Raw genomic sequence first — 19300 nt, 5'->3', positions numbered from 1 at the left:
CAAATTTCTCCACTCATATACCCCTGAAGAAAGGCATTCTGAAACGCGTAGGGTTGGAGGATTTCCACATTTTTGCCACATACTGGTAATTTACACCGTATACCATTACACAGTATATGGGTTTTTATGCTTAAACTCATGGTCTCATATCTATGTACCCTCATGTATGTTCTGTGCCATACTGTGTTTTTTTGTTATCTCTTGTATAGTCTGATCCTATCATGTATTTTATATGTCAATAATAAATATATACTTTTTATTCATGTTGAAAGTGTGGTTGCCTTTATAGTCCAATCCCCAGGGGAGTCTCTTGTTTTTTATAAATAAGTGTGACACTACAAGGATGAATTGTGCTCTCCATATAACCACAGTGGCCTAATCGAAGAAGAGATGGCCATAAAAATAGGAGGTGGCACCACGATTTTTTCCAACCCCCAACCGATCACCCAGCTGCAAGTTAAAGTGACTGTAAAACCTACATTTTTTTTTATCCAGCTCTGGAAGGTTTACCCCCCTTCATGATCAGACCATTTTTTCCGAGGCATTGCGTTACTTTAACTGAAAATTGTGCAGTTGTGCAATGTCATACCCAAATAAAATTGATGTCCTTTTTTTCCCCACAAATAGAGCTTTCTTTTGGTGTTATTTAATCACCTCCGTGTTTTTTATTTTTTGAGCTATAAACAGAAAAGACAACAACTTTGAAATAAAAAACACACCCAATAAAAAAAAAATGTAAAAAATCTAATGTCTTTATCAATTTAGTACAATATGAATTCTGCTACAAATTTTTGTTAAAAAAATCCTAAAAGGTGTATGTTGATTGGTTTGCGCAAAAGGTATAGCATCTGCAAACTATGGGATAGAGTTATGGAAATTTAATTTTTTTAATTTTTTTTGCTAATAATGGCGACGATCGGCCAATTTCAGCAGGACATTGCGGCGGCCAAATCTGACACTAATTGACACTTTTTGGGGACCAGTGACACCAATACAGTGATCAGTGCTACTAATGACACTGGCAGGCAAGTGACCTTTAGGGGCGATCAAAGGGTTAAATGTTCTCCTCAATCAAGTTCCTCCACCCCAAACTCCCTCATCCATGTCTTTATGGATCTTGCTTTGTGCACTGGTGCACAGTCATGTTGGAACAGGAAGGGGCCATCCCCAAACTGTTCCCACAAAGTTGGAAGCATAAAATTGTCCAAAATGTCCTGTTATACAGACACCTTAAGAGTTTCCTTCACTGGAACTAAGGGGCCATGCCCAACCCCTGAAGAACACCATAATCCCCCCTTCAACAGATGATTTGGACCAGTGCACAAAGGAAGGTCATTTAAGGCATGGATGAGTGAGTTTGGGGTGGAGGAACTTGACTGGCCTGCACCCCAACCCGATAGGGCATCTTTGGGATGAATTAGCGTGGAGATTGCGAGCCAGACCTTCTTGTCCAACATCAGTGCCTGACCTTACAAATGCACTTCTGGAAGAATGGTCAGACATTCCCATAGACACACTCCTAAACCTTGTGGACAGCCTTCCCAGAAGAGTTGAAGCTGTTATAGCTGCAAAGGGTGGGCCAACTCAATATTGAACGCCACAGACTAAGACTGGGGTGCCATTAAAGTTCATGTGTGTGTAAAGGCAGGCATCCCAATATTTTTGACAATATAGTGTGTGTGTGTGTATATATATATATATATATTAGCTTTTAGGCGATCTCTGAAAACCCTCCTCTTCAGTGAAGCCTATCCTACCCACACCTAACAACTCTACCTCCATTTTATCCATCTGCCCAGCCCCCTCGGTTACTGCCTTTTGTTTCACTTGACCCTCCCTTCTAGATTGTAAGCTATAACGAGCAGGGCCCTCCAATTCCTCCTGTATTGAATTGTACTGTAACTGTATTGTCTTCCCCCACACTGTAAAGCTCTGCGCAAACTGTTGGCGCTATATAAATCCTGTATAATAATAATATATACATACATACACACACATGCACACACACACACACACACATATATACCATTTGAATGGCCGAGCCGCGATGAGGTCAGTTCTGCATTCAAGAGTCACGGTTGCAGCACAGCGCTCTGCATGGACATTACACTAAAGTGTGCCGTCCATTCAGAGTAAAGTGTGCAAGCACCCTAGACATCACCGGCTGCAGACATAGTAAATATCCCCTAAACTATGCACATTTAGGAGATATTGAGTGTACCTAAACGGTACGTCACTAGCCTGTCACTCGCTTGTGAGCCAATAGCGGGCGAGCTCCCGCCTGGCTCGTTCCCTAACAAGTCAGTGTGTGTGACCGGCGGACCCGATGTCCGCCGGTCACTCGCGATCGTTTGCCGGGAAGGGAGAAAGGCAGGCGGCTAAGGTAAACAAGCCGCCTGTCATTCTCCCCTGTGTAAAAATGGAGATCAGACGGTTCTACTATGTATGATCTCTGTTTTTATACTAGTAGCCATGTCCAATCACAGTTAGAAACACGCCCCTAGGACACACTTAACCCCTCCCTCTCCAATACAGTTAACTCCTTCCCTGCCAGTGTAATTTTTACAGTAACAGTGCATATGTATAGCACTGATTACTGCAGTAATGTCACTGGTAACCCCAAAAGTGTCAAAAATGTCAGCCAAGGGTCCGATCTGTCCGCCTCAATGTCGCAGTCCCGCAAAAAATATCGCAGATCGCCGCCATTACTCGTTAAAAAAACAACAACAAAAATGACAAAAATCTTTCCCTTTGTTAGAAAACGCGATAACTTTTGCACAAACCAATCAAAATACGCTTTTTGAGATTTTTTTTTACCAAACATATGTAGCATAAAACAAATTGGCCGAAAATGTTAAAAAATTTTGATTTTTACATTTTTTTGGGGGGAATTTCATATAAAAAAATGTGAAAAATATTGTTATTTTTGCAAAATTTACGCTCTTTTTTTGTTTATAGCGCATGATTAAAAAATCGCACAGGTGATCAAATACCACCAAAAGAAAGCTCTGTTTGTGGGGAAAAAAGGACGTCAAATTAGTTTAGGTTCAGCGTCGCACGACCGCGCAATTGTCCATTAAAGTCACGCAGTGCCGAATCACAAAATACCCCCTGGTCAGGAAGGGGGTAAAATCTTCTGGGGCTTAAGTGGTTAAAGTGAACCTGTTGCTTTGACAGGTGGCTTCACCAGCAGCTTATACTTTAATCTCCTCTGACCCCTCACTTTGATCATCCGCTTGGAGCTAAGATCACCCACATGTAAGCTCTAAGTTGTGACAGTTGTAATTAAAACATGACCAAAGTCACGTCAGTGGGGACACTTGTGCTGGTGACAGCTGTCAAACGTGAGATCACTCCTTATTTTAGGGAGAATTCTACTTACATCCTTTTAGGTCTCTGAGCTTCAGAAGCAAGGGGAAATTTCCCTAATGGGGACACATATAGCAATAAAAACCTGACCAAAGTTATAAACTTTCTGATCTCTATCCAAAGCTAAAACCAAAAAGTTTTGGATGGAGTTACATTTTAAAGTAGAACTATAGGCAAAACATTTTTTTTCATTTTGGATAGAGTACTGGAGGATTTTTTTGCTGTCTGTGTTCCATTGGGGAAGTGAGAAGAAATCCCTGCAAATTCGGGAAATGCCTTGGGGCCCCCCCAGGTAGCCAGAACTAGTGTCCTCATTAGAAGATATCCAGTGTATTAATTTTCTGGGGGACAACCCAAAATTTGTGAATTTCTTTTACTTTCACTTTCAATGATAATGGTAAATAGGACGAATAGAGAGAGTGAATCTCGCTAACTGGGGCACAGAAAGCAATAATAAACCTTATAGGGGTTCTAATCCATCTTTTCTCTATCCAAAACTTAAAAAAGAAAATGTTTTGCCTTTACTTTAAATTATTTTGTTGGGGCACTTATTTCAAAATAAGATAACTAATTAGGGAACAAACTGATTTTTTTTTTTTTTAGGATCCTATAAAACTCCCAAGGAGCATGCGGATACATGAATTTCTACAATATTATCCTTCGGTCAATGCAAATATCTGTTTTAATGAAGACTAACTAATATAGCCCAGTCTGCTCTTTCTACCCTGTAAAACCTAATGAGAGGAATAATTCATATCAGTAGATTTAAATAATAATAACATATACAGTATATCACAATAAGTGCTTCAGATTTGAAGGAGCATTCATCTTGGACATAGGAGTTATATTTAAAGGCCTAATTCTTTTTTTTTTTTATTGTTCTGTTTATTCATTTATTTTTATCATTCCAACCTTAATAATATTCTCTTGCTTTAAATCATATCCTTTTTTTTTGTGTAGGGTAAATTAGGTAAGGAGGACTTAAACCACTGTCAGATCTTTAGCGGATTGTGGAGGCTGCTTTGGAGGCAAGAGCTACAATTCTTTATTTTCTCTTCAAAGATTCCCTTTCTAGTAAACGGAGATGGATTAATCAGGTGTGATGGTTTATACTTTTCACCAATCACGGGAGCTCACAAGTAGCTATACATAGGATGAGTTTATGCCAAATCCCGTTACCCTCTGTCACTTGCTAATCCAGATCTCTGATATAATCAGCACAAGCTCAACTCTACGACTGTTGCTGAGTCTTCTCTACTAGATACTGCTGACCTTTCTTTGTCGCTTTCCAGAGAGCCATTAATAATATTAAGAATAAAACAAAATGAATGCAAACACAGTGAAGCAAACTCAGAGAGATGAATGCGAACACAGTGAAGCAAACAGTGACTTTCCTTCACGGTCACTTTTTCCACCTTCATAAATATGAAATTAGGTGCTCAGCAATGCAACAGTCTTATCGGAGAAGTGGAAACTTTAGTACTTCGGAATTATGATGAGCAAGGAGCTCTGATATAGTGAATAGCCACACTGCTTTTATTGTTCAACATGCAGATAAAGGGCAGAAATGTTCCCGCAGAGTGTTTAAAGTGCAAATGCAACCAACATGTCAACAGGAGAGCCAAAGCCTTTATATTGATGATCTGCATAGCCAAAATAAATGAAGGGTCTCCTTTTTATTTTACTCATTTATATAGCAGTGACACTTTTGTAGAGAACATTAAAATGTATCTTTCTAGCCAAAATATTATTTTCTTTAGGAAAAAATTAGGGATTGATTTTAATGCCTGCTATTTTTTTATTTTTTTGCTATCTGTGTCTTATTGGAGAGTTTTCAGAGACAATTGAGTACTGTCCGTGATACTTTTTTCATTTGCACTAACATACAATTTTTCAGGACAAGCTTTCGGGGTATGTCCCCTTATTCAAGATCCAAGCAGTAGGGGACATACCCCGAAAGCTTGTCCTGAAAAATTGTATGTTAGTGCAAATAAAAAAAGTATCACGGACAGTACTCAATTATCTCTGTCGCAAGTGCACTAATACGGCTACAATGACCTCAAGCATGGAAAGTTTTCCATACACTTCAGGGTTTAAAAAATGTGCTATTGGCCTGTAAAATGGCATGCACATCAATTATGTATGAAAAAGGGCAACAAAGTGTTGCACCTTCCTAGCTGGGTTGCTAGGATGTTGAGCAGATTTAGTTTTGTTTTTTGTTTTTTTGGCTACTCTGTAATCAGTGGAGCAGTTGTTGCTTACTTTCGACTGTTCTGGATCTCAAAGGGTGCAGGTTTGATTGCTCTTCCCTGTTCTCCATAGGCTTCTGGAACATAGAGGGCTGAGCAAGGCAAATGGGCAACCTGAATATTTAGTATGGTTCAGCCTACCCCTGGGGAAGTATGCCCAGTAGATGGCTGGAGAGGTATATAAATAGTCTGAAAGTAAGAGAAGCAGAGCTCTTCTCCCTGTTGAACAGAATCAGCTTGTCTGGGATGGGGTGGCTACCCCCATCTGCAGCAGCTCTCTTGGTTCCATCTAATATTCATTGAGGTCCTAGCTGTGGCATAACTGGGGGGGGGGGGCTACTCCTAAAGATCCGTATTTAAAGCTAATCAAGGAAACTTTCACCTAAGGACTTTGGTCTAGAGAGCTAACTGAAGAATGTCTGGTGGAAGTTAGAGGGGGTCTGGCTGTCCTGTAGCATTGTGAGCATTAGCCTCTCCCTCACTAAAGAGGGTCTAGTGGATACTGGAAGGAGGCATCTGTTAATCCTGTGACATTGTCAGACTGTTCAGGGAGACTCCCTGCCCTGCAAATATTCAGCAAATCTAGAGTATCCAATATCACCCTACACCCCATCCAAGATCTTTGGCAATAAAAATCTTAAAAAGACATCTTCTAGACTAATTACTGAGCCAAGAGTGAATGAACTGTTGCTGTGTCCCTGGCTGCCTCTGCACTATTTTTGGGGAAAAAAAACATTAAATTACAGTGGCTGCTTTAGAGGTAGCGCTATTAAATGAATATTTGTTCACTAGTTTCTCTCCGGGTCAAATGTTCTTCATTCATAGAGAATAGAGAGAGTCAGAGAAACACCACATTATAGCCACTAGATGGAGCTGATGATTATAGGAAATAAATACTTGTTTACTATGATTGTTAGCTACATATAGGGTCCATAATGCAGTATTTTTCTGATTCACTCTATGAAGAATATTTAGGAAAATAGCCTGATAATATACATTTTTGCCCCATTCACAGAGATTGAATGTGCATGCAGTTTCACAAGATAAACAGCTCTGCATTTTTTTTATATATATATATATAAATACCGCCTTTCCTGTTAGACATACACAAATAAATGCAGATCTGTATTTTTTAAAACATCATTACATTTTTTTTTAAATTGTTTTTATTGGTTTTACAATCAAAAGTAAAAAAACAGGGTATCCTGACAGACATCACACAAAACACAATTTCTGGTGCAACCAGTAAAAATACAAACAATACAAAAACTACATCCTATCTTCCTTCCTCCCCCCTAGTGCAATACCACCCAGGAGTACTGGCCAGACCATATGTTTAACCTCTGAAAAGGAGTAATAAGACTTAACAATTACTACAACAACCATCTAACAGCAAGTGAACCAATGAGGAGCGAGCAGGGGTGGGGCCGAGTCCCGTTCTGAGTATCTTATGGACACACAGAGCAGGAATTTACTCACCTTGTAATTGTAGATAGAATATACTCACCTATTCACTTCCTCCCTCTGCGCCGCGGCTTCGCCGTCACTTCCTGGCTAGCAATGATTCCTGGGAGCTGAACATCATCGCTCCCAGGAATCAATGCGACGGCACCGGCCCCGCTCGTCACTTCTGGGGCGCCGCACCGGAAGTGACGAGCGGGGCCGGTGCAGGCGCATTCTGGGAGAAGAAGACGCGAAAGAGGACGCAGAAGAGGATCGCGCCGGCTTCAGATGCCCACAAGAGAGATGGCAACGCTGGAGAAGAAATTTTATAAGTGAGTATTTCTTCTTGCAGGTAAGTGGGAACCGGGACAGATCAGAGGCTATCCATTGTGGAATGTACTAGCCCTGACTGTCCCGGGGGTATGCTCATTGAAAAAATGTTTCTGTGCCCGGAACTCCGCTTTAAGGTAAAAAAAATAATAATTTAACTTTTAATATCACTTTAAGGAAGTGTCATCGACTCACCCCTAGACCTTGACTAGAAAGCGAAGGAGCAGCAGCTGACTGATAAGTTCACCCTTCTGCTTTCGAATTTTATCAGCATGATCCCTGTTAGAACGTTTGCATTCATCACATATGACAGGGTCCCAGACTTGCCTTTCCCTCTCTCAGTCTGAGTGTTTCTTTATTAAGCCTGGTACACACTATAAAATTTCCATGGTAGTCTCATATCGAAAATTAAGAGATTACTCAGTTTACGTAAATTCTCATATGACAGAATACAACTTCAGAAGTGATGTAATATGTTGAATTGGTAATGTAGTCTTTCGCTTCCGAGCATAAGTGGTCTTGATTAGGGTTGAGCGGACACCTAGATGTCCGTGTTCGACGGGTTCGGCCGAACTTTAAAAAAAAGTCCGGGTCCGTGTCCCGGACTTTTACCGAACTTTTCCCGGACACCGAACCCCATTGAAGTTAATGGGGACCCGAACTTTAAGGCACTAAAATGGCTCTAAAACACCAAAGGAAAGGGCTAGAGTGCTGCAAATGGCAGCAAAACGTAATTAAGAGCATGGCAAGTGCTCTGCAAACAAATGTGGATAGGGAAATAACTTAAAACAACAAAAAAAAACAGAAAAATAAAACAATGTTCTTCTTCATCTCTGAAGGACGAGGTCCATATGGAGTAGGAGGGAGGTTGAGGTGGTGGTGGATGTGGCGGTGACATAGGCGTGCGCACAGGGTGTGCTGGGTGTGCCTGGGCACACCCTAATCACCTAGGGCACATAGCATTGCCAGTGAGGAGATGGGAAAGATCTCCCTGGGACCTGCTCTGCTCTATTTCTCCTTGCCTACAGGTACATGGCCCCGATACATTACTCTCCCTGCTGGCAAACACATGCATGTGTATTTCAACTTTGGGGTGCACACCTTAATGCAATAGGCTGCGCACACCTATGGGCGGTGTAGGTGGAAGCGGCGGTGGAGGAGGACCAGGGCCGGATTAACAGCATCATGGGCTTGGTGCTGAGGATTTTGAAGGGCCTTAAGGGCCGTGCCTTGCCATGCACCCAGAGGAGGAAGGGTGCAGCCATGCATGCCTAATTCAACATGGGATGCTGTCTCTGAAGCCCATAAACACATCCATGCATCGCCAACTGTCCCTCCTTGTCCGGCCTTCACGCTGTGTGGGGAGGTTCTGAGGGTGCTGCCTGGGGAAGCGAGCATAGAAGCCAGACTTCTGTGTTTACAAGTGACAGAAGAGCGGTAACAGTGAATATGGCCAACCCGGGGCCTATATAAAAGGTAGGGGCCTGGAGCTGCAGCTCCAATAGCCCCTACATTAATCTGGCCCTGAGGAGGAGGACGAGGTAGCCAACACTGCTTCTTTTCAAAAATTTTAAATGAGGGTACACCCCAAAAGAGTGAGAAAGAGCAAAAATGGAACAATGGGTGGGTAAGGTCGGTATCCATTGCTATTCTGCATAAGGTACGGAAAAGTCCCGTGGGATCCATGCCTGGTTCATTTTAATGAACGTGAGCTTGTCCACATTGTCTCTGGACAGGCGGCTGCGCTTGTCTGTTATAACGCCCCCAGCCGTGCTAAATACCCGTTCAGATAATACACTGGCTGCAGGGCACACCAGCACCTCCAAGGCGTAAAGGGCAAGCTCAGGCCATGTGCCCAATTTGGAGACCCAGAAGTTGAAGGGGGCAGACCCGTCATTCACTACATGTAGGCGTGTGCACACATACTGCTCCACCATGTTGGTAAAATGCTGCCTCCTGCTAAGACGTTCCATCTGAGCTGCTGGTGCTGCTGTTTGTTGTGGCGTGCTGACAAAGCTTTTCCACATTTCGGCCATGCTAACCCTGCCTTCTGAGGTGCTGGCGGTGCCCTGGTTGCGTTGGCGACCTCCTCCTCCTCCTCCTCTGCCTTGTGCTTCCACTGTGGCCCCGCTGTCAGATGGGAATGCCAGCAGCATGGCGTCTACCAGCGTGCGCTTGTACTCGCGCATCTTGCGATCGCGCTCCAGTGAGTGAATTAAGGACGGTACGTTGTCCTTGTAACGGGGATCCAGCAGCGTGGCCACCCAGTAATCAGCACAAGTTAGAATGTGGGCAACTCGGCGGTCGTTGTGGAGACACTGCAGCATGTAATCGCTCATGTGTGCCAGGCTGCCCAGAGGCAACGAAAGGCTGTCCTCTGTGGGAGGTGTATCGTCCGTGTCCTCTGTATCCCCCCAGCCACGCACCAGTGATGGCCATGAGCTGGCCTGGGTGCCACCCTGCTGTGAACATGGTTCCATCTCCTCCTCCAGCTCCTCCTCCTCCTCATCCTCCTCATCCTCCAGAACTGTGCCCCTGCTGGACAATTGCGTCCCTGGCGTTTGTGTGTGCAGGAACCCACCCTCGGAGCCCCTTGCGAATGACTGCCCTGAAAGCCTTGGAAATGTTACCTCTTCATCCTCCTCCTCCTCCTCATCCTGTGCCACATCCTCTTCCATCATCGCCCGAATTGTTTTTTCAAGGAGGCATAGAAGTGGGATAGTTAAGCTGAGAACGGCGTCATTGCCACTGGCCATGTTGGTGGAGTACTCAAAACAGCGCAACAAGGCACACAGGTCTCGCATGGAGGCCCAGTTATTGGTGGTGAAGTGGTGCTGTTCCGCAGAGCGACTCACGCGTGCGTGCTGCAGCTGAAACTCCACTATGGCCTGCTGCTGCTCGCACAGTATTTCCAGCATGTGCAAGGTGGAGTTCCACCTTGTGGGCACGTCACATATGAGGCGGTGAGCGGGAAGGCCGAAGTTACGCTGCAGCGCTGCCAGGCGAGCAGCAGCAGGGTGAGAACGCCGAAAGTGCGCACAAACGGCCCGCACTTTCTGCAGCAGCTCTGACATATCGGGGTAGTTTTTAAGGAACCTCTGCACCACCAAATTCAGCACATGCGCCAGGCAAGGGATGTGCGTCAAACCGGCTAGGCCCAGAGCTGCTATGAGATTTCGCCCGTTATCGCACACCACCAGGCCGGGCTTGAGGCTCGCTGGCAGCAACCACTCATTTGTCTGCTGTTCCATGCTCCTCCACAACTCCTGCGCGGTGTGTGGTTTGTCCCCCAAACAGGCAAGTTGTAAAACTGCCTGCTGTCGTTTACCCCTGGCCGTGCTGAAGTTGGTGGTGAAGGTGTTACGCTGTCCGGATGAGGAGGCGGTAGAGGATGAGGAAGCGGAGTAGGAGGAGTTAGGAACAGGAGGCAAACTGAAGCGCCCTGCAATCCTCGGTGGTGGAAGGACATGCGCCAAATTGCTATCCGCCTCAGGCCCATCCGCCACTGCATTTACCCAGTGTGCCGTTAGGGAGATATAACGCCCCTGACCGTGCTTACTGGTCCACGTATCCGTAGTTAGGTGGACCTTGGCACAGATGGCGTTGCGCAGTGCACACCTGATATTTTCCCCCACTTGGTTGTGCAGGGAAGGGATGGCTTGCCTGGAAAAGTAGTGGCGGCTGGGCACGACGTACTGTGGGACAGCCACCGACATAAGGTTTTTAAAACTGTGCGTCTCCACCAGACGGAATGACAGCATTTCAAAGGCCAATAATTTTGAAATGCTGGCATTCAGGGCCAGGGATCGCGGGTGGGTAGGGGGGTACTTCCTCTTCCTCTCAAGTGTTTGGGAGATGGAAAGCTGAACGCTTCCACGGGACATTGTGGAGATGGTTGTTGGTGACCCAGGTGGTGGTGTTGCTGACAGATCGTCTGTTTGCGGGGTGGCAGGTGCCGGTATCACTACAGATGTGGCTGGAGCGGCCGAGACTGCAGCAGAAGAGGAAGCAGGATGAGCCAGAGACGTTTCTTGGTTTTGAAGGTGTGTACTCCACTGCAGCTCGTGCTTTGCACTTAGATGCCTGATCATGCAGGTTGTGCTCAGGTTGAGAAGGTTTATGCCTCGCTTCAAGCTCTGATTGCACAGGGTGCAAACCACTCGTGTCCTGTCATCAGCACATTTTCTAAAGAACTTCCACGCTAGAGAACTCCTTTGAGCTGACTTTGGTGCGCTCGTTCCCTTGCTGCGTTGGGCAGTAGCGGGCGTAGTGTCTAGGGCACGGCCGCTCCGCTTCTGCACCCTGCTCCCTCTTCTGCTGTGCTGGTGGCTCTGTGCGACCACCGCCTCTTCCTCCAAACTACTCAGGTCACCTGCATGACGTTCATTCCATGTGGGGTCGAGGACCTCATCGTCCTCCACATCATCTTCCACCCAGTCTTCACCCCTGCCCTCCGTGTCGGTCTCCACAATGCTGAACGCCGCAGCAGTTGGCACCTGCGTTTCGTCATCATCGGAGACGTGCTGCGATGATCCTTGCATGTACTCATCTTGAGAAATAAGTGGTTGGGCATCGCTGCACTCAATCTCTTCCACTTCTGGGGCAGGGCTAGGTGGATGGCCCTGGGAAACCCTGCTGACAGAGTCCTCAAAAAGAATAAGAGACTGCTGTATGGCTTGGGGCTCAGACTGCTGGCCTGATTTGCAAGGGGGTGAGGTGAAAGACGGTTGGACATTGGCTGCAGGTGCCAACTCTGACCTTTCTGCAGTAGACTGGGTGGGAGACAATGTGAAGGAACTGGAGGCACTGTCAGCAGCAAACCAATCTACTATCGCCTCAACTTGTTCTGGCCTCATCACTTCTAGGGGCGTTTGATGCCCTACCAAATACTGATGCAGGTTCTGTCGCCTACTCACACTTGAGGAAGGTGTTTCACTTGTGCGTGTAGCTGGCACAGATCGACCACGTCCTCTCCTTGCAACAGGAGCTCTACCAGCAGCACCACGACCCAGGCCACGGCCCTTATTTGACGGTCTCCTCATATTTCTGTAATTTAAGATCTTGCCCTAGAAAGGTTTTTATTGAATAGCGGAATAGGAAATATGATCCAAAAAAGTGTATGTATCTCGCACGTACAAAACCACACTAGGCCCCAATTACTATTGTTTCTACCCCTAAAAGGATGGATGAGGAGTAGGAGGAGTATGGAACAGACAGCACCCTCAAATCTTCAGAAGTATGAGATGAACCCCAAAAACTTGGAAAGGTGGATCTCACACGTACCGACACAGACTATCCCGCAATTCAATTGATCCTCAGAGGTTTTTATTGAATAGCGGAATAGGAAATATGATCAAAAAAAGTGTATGTATCTCGCACGTACACAACCACACTAGGCCCCAATTACTATTGTTTGTACCCCTAAAAGGATGGATGAGGAGTAGGAGGAGGAGTATGGAACAGGCAGCACCCTCAAATCTTCAGAAGTATGAGATGAACCCCAAAAACTTGGAAAGGTGGATCTCACACGTACCGACACAGACTATCCCGCAATTCAATTGATCCTCAAAGGTTTTTATTGAATAGCGGAATAGGAAATATGATCAAAAAAAGTGTATGTATCTCGCACGTACACAACCACACTAGGCCCCAACTACTATTGTTTGTACCCCTAAAAGGATGGTTGAGCAGTAGGAGCAGGAGTATGGAACAGGCAGCACCCTCAAATCTTCAGAAGTATGAGATGAACCCCAACAACTTGGAAAGGTGGATCTCTCTCACACGTACCAACACAGACTATCCCCCAATTTAACTGATCCCCAAAGGTTTTTGATTAAATAGCGGAATAGAAAATATGATCCAAAAAAAGTGTATGTATATCACACGTACACAACCACACTGGGCCCCAATTACTATTGTTTGTACCCCTAAAAGGCTAGATGAGGAGTAGGGGGAGTATGGAACAGGCAGCACCCTCAAACCTTCAGAAGTATGAGATGAACCCCAACAACTTGGAAAGGTGGATCTCTCTCACACGTACCAACACAGACTATCCCCCAATTTAACTGATCCCCAAAGGTTTTTGATTAAATAGCGGAATAGAAAATATGATCCAAAAAAAGTGTATGTATATCACACGTACACAACCACACTAGGCCCCAATTACTATTGTTTGTACCCCTAAAAGGCTAGATGAGGAGTAGGGGGGGTATGGAACAGGCAGCACCCTCAAATCTTCAGAAGTATGAGATGAACCCGAAAAACTTGGAAAGGTGGATCTCTCTCACACGTACCAACACAGACTATCCCCCAATTTAACTGATCCCCAAAGGTTTTTGATTAAATAGCGGAATAGAAAATATGATCCAAAAAAAGTGTATGTATATCACACGTACACAACCACACTAGGCCCCAATTACTATTGTTTGTACCCCTAAAAGGCTAGATGAGGAGTAGGGGGAGTATGGAACAGGCAGCACCCTCAAACCTTCAGAAGTATGAGATGAACCCCAACAACTTGGAAAGGTGGATCTCTCTCACACGTACCAACACAGACTATCCCCCAATTTAACTGATCCCCAAAGGTTTTTGATTAAATAGCGGAATAGAAAATATGATCCAAAAAAAGTGTATGTATATCACACGTACACAACCACACTGGGCCCCAATTACTATTGTTTGTACCCCTAAAAGGCTAGATGAGGAGTAGGGGGAGTATGGAACAGGCAGCACCCTCAAACCTTCAGAAGTATGAGATGAACCCCAACAACTTGGAAAGGTGGATCTCTCTCACACGTACCAACACAGACTATCCCCCAATTTAACTGATCCCCAAAGGTTTTTGATTAAATAGCGGAATAGAAAATATGATCCAAAAAAAGTGTATGTATATCACACGTACACAACCACACTAGGCCCCAATTACTATTGTTTGTACCCCTAAAAGGCTAGATGAGGAGTAGGGGGAGTATGGAACAGGCAGCACCCTCAAACCTTCAGAAGTATGAGATGAACCCCAACAACTTGGAAAGGTGGATCTCTCTCACACGTACCAACACAGACTATCCCCCAATTTAACTGATCCCCAAAGGTTTTTGATTAAATAGCGGAATAGAAAATATGATCCAAAAAAAGTGTATGTATATCACACGTACACAACCACACTAGGCCCCAATTACTATTGTTTGTACCCCTAAAAGGCTAGATGAGGAGTAGGGGGGGTATGGAACAGGCAGCACCCTCAAACCTTCAGAAGTATGAGATGAACCCCAACAACTTGGAAAGGTGGATCTCTCTCACACGTACCAACACAGACTATCCCCCAATTTAACTGATCCCCAAAGGTTTTTGATTAAATAGCGGAATAGAAAATATGATCCAAAAAAAGTGTATGTATATCACACGTACACAACCACACTGGGCCCCAATTACTATTGTTTGTACCCCTAAAAGGCTAGATGAGGAGTAGGGGGAGTATGGAACAGGCAGCACCCTCAAACGTTCAGAAGTATGAGATGAACCCCAACAACTTGGAAAGGTGGATCTCTCTCACACGTACCAACACAGACTATCCCCCAATTTAACTGATCCCCAAAGGTTTTTGATTAAATAGCGGAATAGAAAATATGATCCAAAAAAAGTGTATGTATATCACACGTACACAACCACACTAGGCCCCAATTACTATTGTTTGTACCCCTAAAAGGCTAGATGAGGAGTAGGGGGGGTATGGAACAGGCAGCACCCTCAAACCTTCAGAAGTATGAGATGAACCCCAACAACTTGGAAAGGTGGATCTCTCTCACACGTACCAACACAGACTATCCCCCAATTTAACTGATCCCCAAAGGTTTTTGATTAAATAGCGGAATAGAAAATATGATCCAAAAAAAGTGTATGTATATCACACGTACACAACCACACTAGGCCCCAATTACTATTGTTTGTACCCCTAAAAGGCTAGGAGTAGGGGGAGTATGGAACAGGCAGCACCCTCAAACCTTCAGAAGTATGAGATGAACCCCAACAACTTGGAAAGGTGGATCTCTCTCACACGTACCAACACAGACTATCCCCCAATTTAACTGATCCCCAAAGGTTTTTGATTAAATAGCGGAATAGAAAATATGATCCAAAAAAAGTGTATGTATATCACACGTACACAACCACACTAGGCCCCAATTACTATTGTTTGTACCCCTAAAAGGCTAGATGAGGAGTAGGGGGGGTATGGAACAGGCAGCACCCTCAAATCTTCAGAAGTATGAGATGAACCCCAAAAACTTGGAAAGGTGGATCTCTCTCACACGTACCAACACAGACTATCCCCCAATTTAACTGATCCCCAAAGGTTTTTGATTAAATAGCGGAATAGAAAATATGATCCAAAAAAAGTGTATGTATATCACACGTACACAACCACACTAGGCCCCAATTACTATTATTTGTACCCCTAAAAGGCTAGATGAGGAGTAGGGGGGGTATGGAACAGGCAGCACCCTCAAACCTTCAGAAGTATGAGATGAACCCCAACAACTTGGAAAGGTGGATCTCTCTCACACGTACCAACACAGACTATCCCCCAATTTAACTGATCCCCAAAGGTTTTTGATTAAATAGCGGAATAGAAAATATGATCCAAAAAAAGTGTATGTATATCACACGTACACAACCACACTAGGCCCCAATTACTATTGTTTGTACCCCTAAAAGGCTAGATGAGGAGTAGGGGGGGTATGGAACAGGCAGCACCCTCAAACCTTCAGAAGTATGAGATGAACCCCAACAACTTGGAAAGGTGGATCTCTCTCACACGTACCAACACAGACTATCCCCCAATTTAACTGATCCCCAAAGGTTTTTGATTAAATAGCGGAATAGAAAATATGATCCAAAAAAAGTGTATGTATATCACACGTACACAACCACACTAGGCCCCAATTACTATTGTTTGTACCCCTAAAAGGCTAGATGAGGAGTAGGGGGGGTATGGAACAGGCAGCACCCTCAAATCTTCAGAAGTATGAGATGAACCCCAAAAACTTGGAAAGGTGGATCTCTCTCACACGTACCAACACAGACTATCCCCCAATTTAACTGATCCCCAAAGGTTTTTGATTAAATAGCGGAATAGAAAATATGATCCAAAAAAAGTGTATGTATATCACACGTACACAACCACACTAGGCCCCAATTACTATTGTTTGTACCCCTAAAAGGCTAGATGAGGAGTAGGGGGGGTATGGAACAGGCAGCACCCTCAAACCTTCAGAAGTATGAGATGAACCCCAACAACTTGGAAAGGTGGATCTCTCTCACACGTACCAACACAGACTATCCCCCAATTTAACTGATCCCCAAAGGTTTTTGATTAAATAGCGGAATAGAAAATATGATCCAAAAAAAGTGTATGTATATCACACGTACACAACCACACTGGGCCCCAATTACTATTGTTTGTACCCCTAAAAGGCTAGATGAGGAGTAGGGGGAGTATGGAACAGGCAGCACCCTCAAACCTTCAGAAGTATGAGATGAACCCCAACAACTTGGAAAGGTGGATCTCTCTCACACGTACCAACACAGACTATCCCCCAATTTAACTGATCCCCAAAGGTTTTTGATTAAATAGCGGAATAGAAAATATGATCCAAAAAAAGTGTATGTATATCACACGTACACAACCACACTGGGCCCCAATTACTATTGTTTGTACCCCTAAAAGGCTAGATGAGGAGTAGGGGGAGTATGGAACAGGCAGCACCCTCAAACCTTCAGAAGTATGAGATGAACCCCAACAACTTGGAAAGGTGGATCTCTCTCACACGTACCAACACAGACTATCCCCCAATTTAACTGATCCCCAAAGGTTTTTGATTAAATAGCGGAATAGAAAATATGATCCAAAAAAAGTGTATGTATATCACACGTACACAACCACACTAGGCCCCAATTACTATTGTTTGTACCCCTAAAAGGCTAGATGAGGAGTAGGGGGGGTATGGAACAGGCAGCACCCTCAAACCTTCAGAAGTATGAGATGAACCCCAACAACTTGGAAAGGTGGATCTCTCTCACACGTACCAACACAGACTATCCCCCAATTTAACTGATCCCCAAAGGTTTTTGATTAAATAGCGGAATAGAAAATATGATCCAAAAAAAGTGTATGTATATCACACGTACACAACCACACTAGGCCCCAATTACTATTGTTTGTACCCCTAAAAAGCTAGATGAGGAGTAGGGGGAGTATGGAACAGGCAGCACCCTCAAATCTTCAGAAGTATGAGATTGTGTTCACTGTACCCCACAAAGATTGAGTTCACTGCACCCCACAATGATTGTGTTCACTGCACCCCACAAAGATTGTGTTCACTGCACCTCACAAAGATTGTGTTCACTGTACCCCCCAAAGATTGTGTTCACTGCACCCCACAAAGATTCTGTTCACTGTACCCCACAAAGATTGTGTTCACTGCACCCTAAAAGGATGTTGTTCACTGCACCCCACAAAGATTGTGTTCACTGCACCCTAAAAGGATGTTGTTCACTGCACCCCAAAAAGATTGTGTTCACTGTACCCCCCCAAAGATTGTGTTCACTGCACCCCACAAAGATTGTGTTCACTGCACCCCAAAAAGATTGTGTTCACTGTACCCCCCAAAGATTGTGTTCACTGCACCCCAAAAAGATTGTGTTCACTGTACCCCCCAAAGATTGTGTTCACTGCACCCCACAAAGATTCTGTTCACTGTACCCCACAAAGATTGTGTTCACTGCACCCCAAAAAGATTGTGTTCACTGTACCCCCCCAAAGATTGTGTTCACTGCACCCCACAAAGATTCTGTTCACTGCACCCCACAAAGGATTTTGTTCACTGCACCCCAAAAAGATTGTGTTCACTGCACCCCAAAAAGGATTTTGATCACTGCACCCCAAAAAGGATGTTGTTCACTGCACCCCAAAAATGATTTTGTTCACTCCACCCCAAAAAGATTGTGTTCACTGCACCCCACAAAGATTGTGTTCACTGCACCCCAAAAAGATTGTGTTCACTGTACCCCCCAAAGATTGTGTTCACTGCACCCCACAAAGATTCTGTTCACTGTACCCCACAAAGATTGTGTTCACTGCACCCCAAAAAGATTGTGTTCACTGCACCCCAAAAAGGATGTTGTTCACTGCACCCCAAAAAGGATGTTGTTCACTCCACCCCAAAAAGATTGTGTTCACTGCACCCCACAAAGATTGTGTTCACTGCACCCCAAAAAGATTGTGTTCACTGCACCCCAAAAATGATTTTGTTCACTGCACCCAAAAAAGGATTTTGTTCACTGCACCCCAAAAAGGATGTTGTTCACTCCACCCCAAAAAGATTGTGTTCACTGCACCCCAAAAAGATTGTGTTCACTGCACCCCACAAAGGATTTTGTTCACTGCACCCCAAAAAGATTGTGTTCACTGCACCCCAAAAAGGATGTTGTTCACTGCACCCCAAAAAGGATTTTGTTCACTGCACCCCAAAAAGATTGTGTTCACTGCACCCCACAAAGGATTTTGTTCACTGCACCCCACAAAGATTGTGTTCACTGCACACCAAAAAGGATTGTGTTCACTGCACCCCAAAAAGATTTTGTTCACTGCACCCCAAAAAGATTGTGTTCACTGCAGCCCAAAAAGATTGTGTTCACTGCAGCCCAAAAAGATTGTGTTCACTGCAGCCCAAAAAGATTGTGTTCACTGCAGCTCACACACAGAAAAATGGATGTGGATCACTGACACCTGCCTATCTCCAATCCCACACCACACAGCAATATCGATTGTAGTTTGTAGAACACAGTTTCCCTAAAATTCAGCAGACTCTGTCCCTAACAGGATTGAGAAGAGATCGTAGATCAGGATTGAG

This window comes from Pelophylax lessonae (assembly GCF_965119305.1).
Source record: "Pelophylax lessonae genome assembly, chromosome: 10".
NCBI lineage: Eukaryota > Metazoa > Chordata > Amphibia > Anura > Ranidae > Pelophylax > Pelophylax lessonae.
This window is presented reverse-complemented; position numbering follows the sequence as displayed.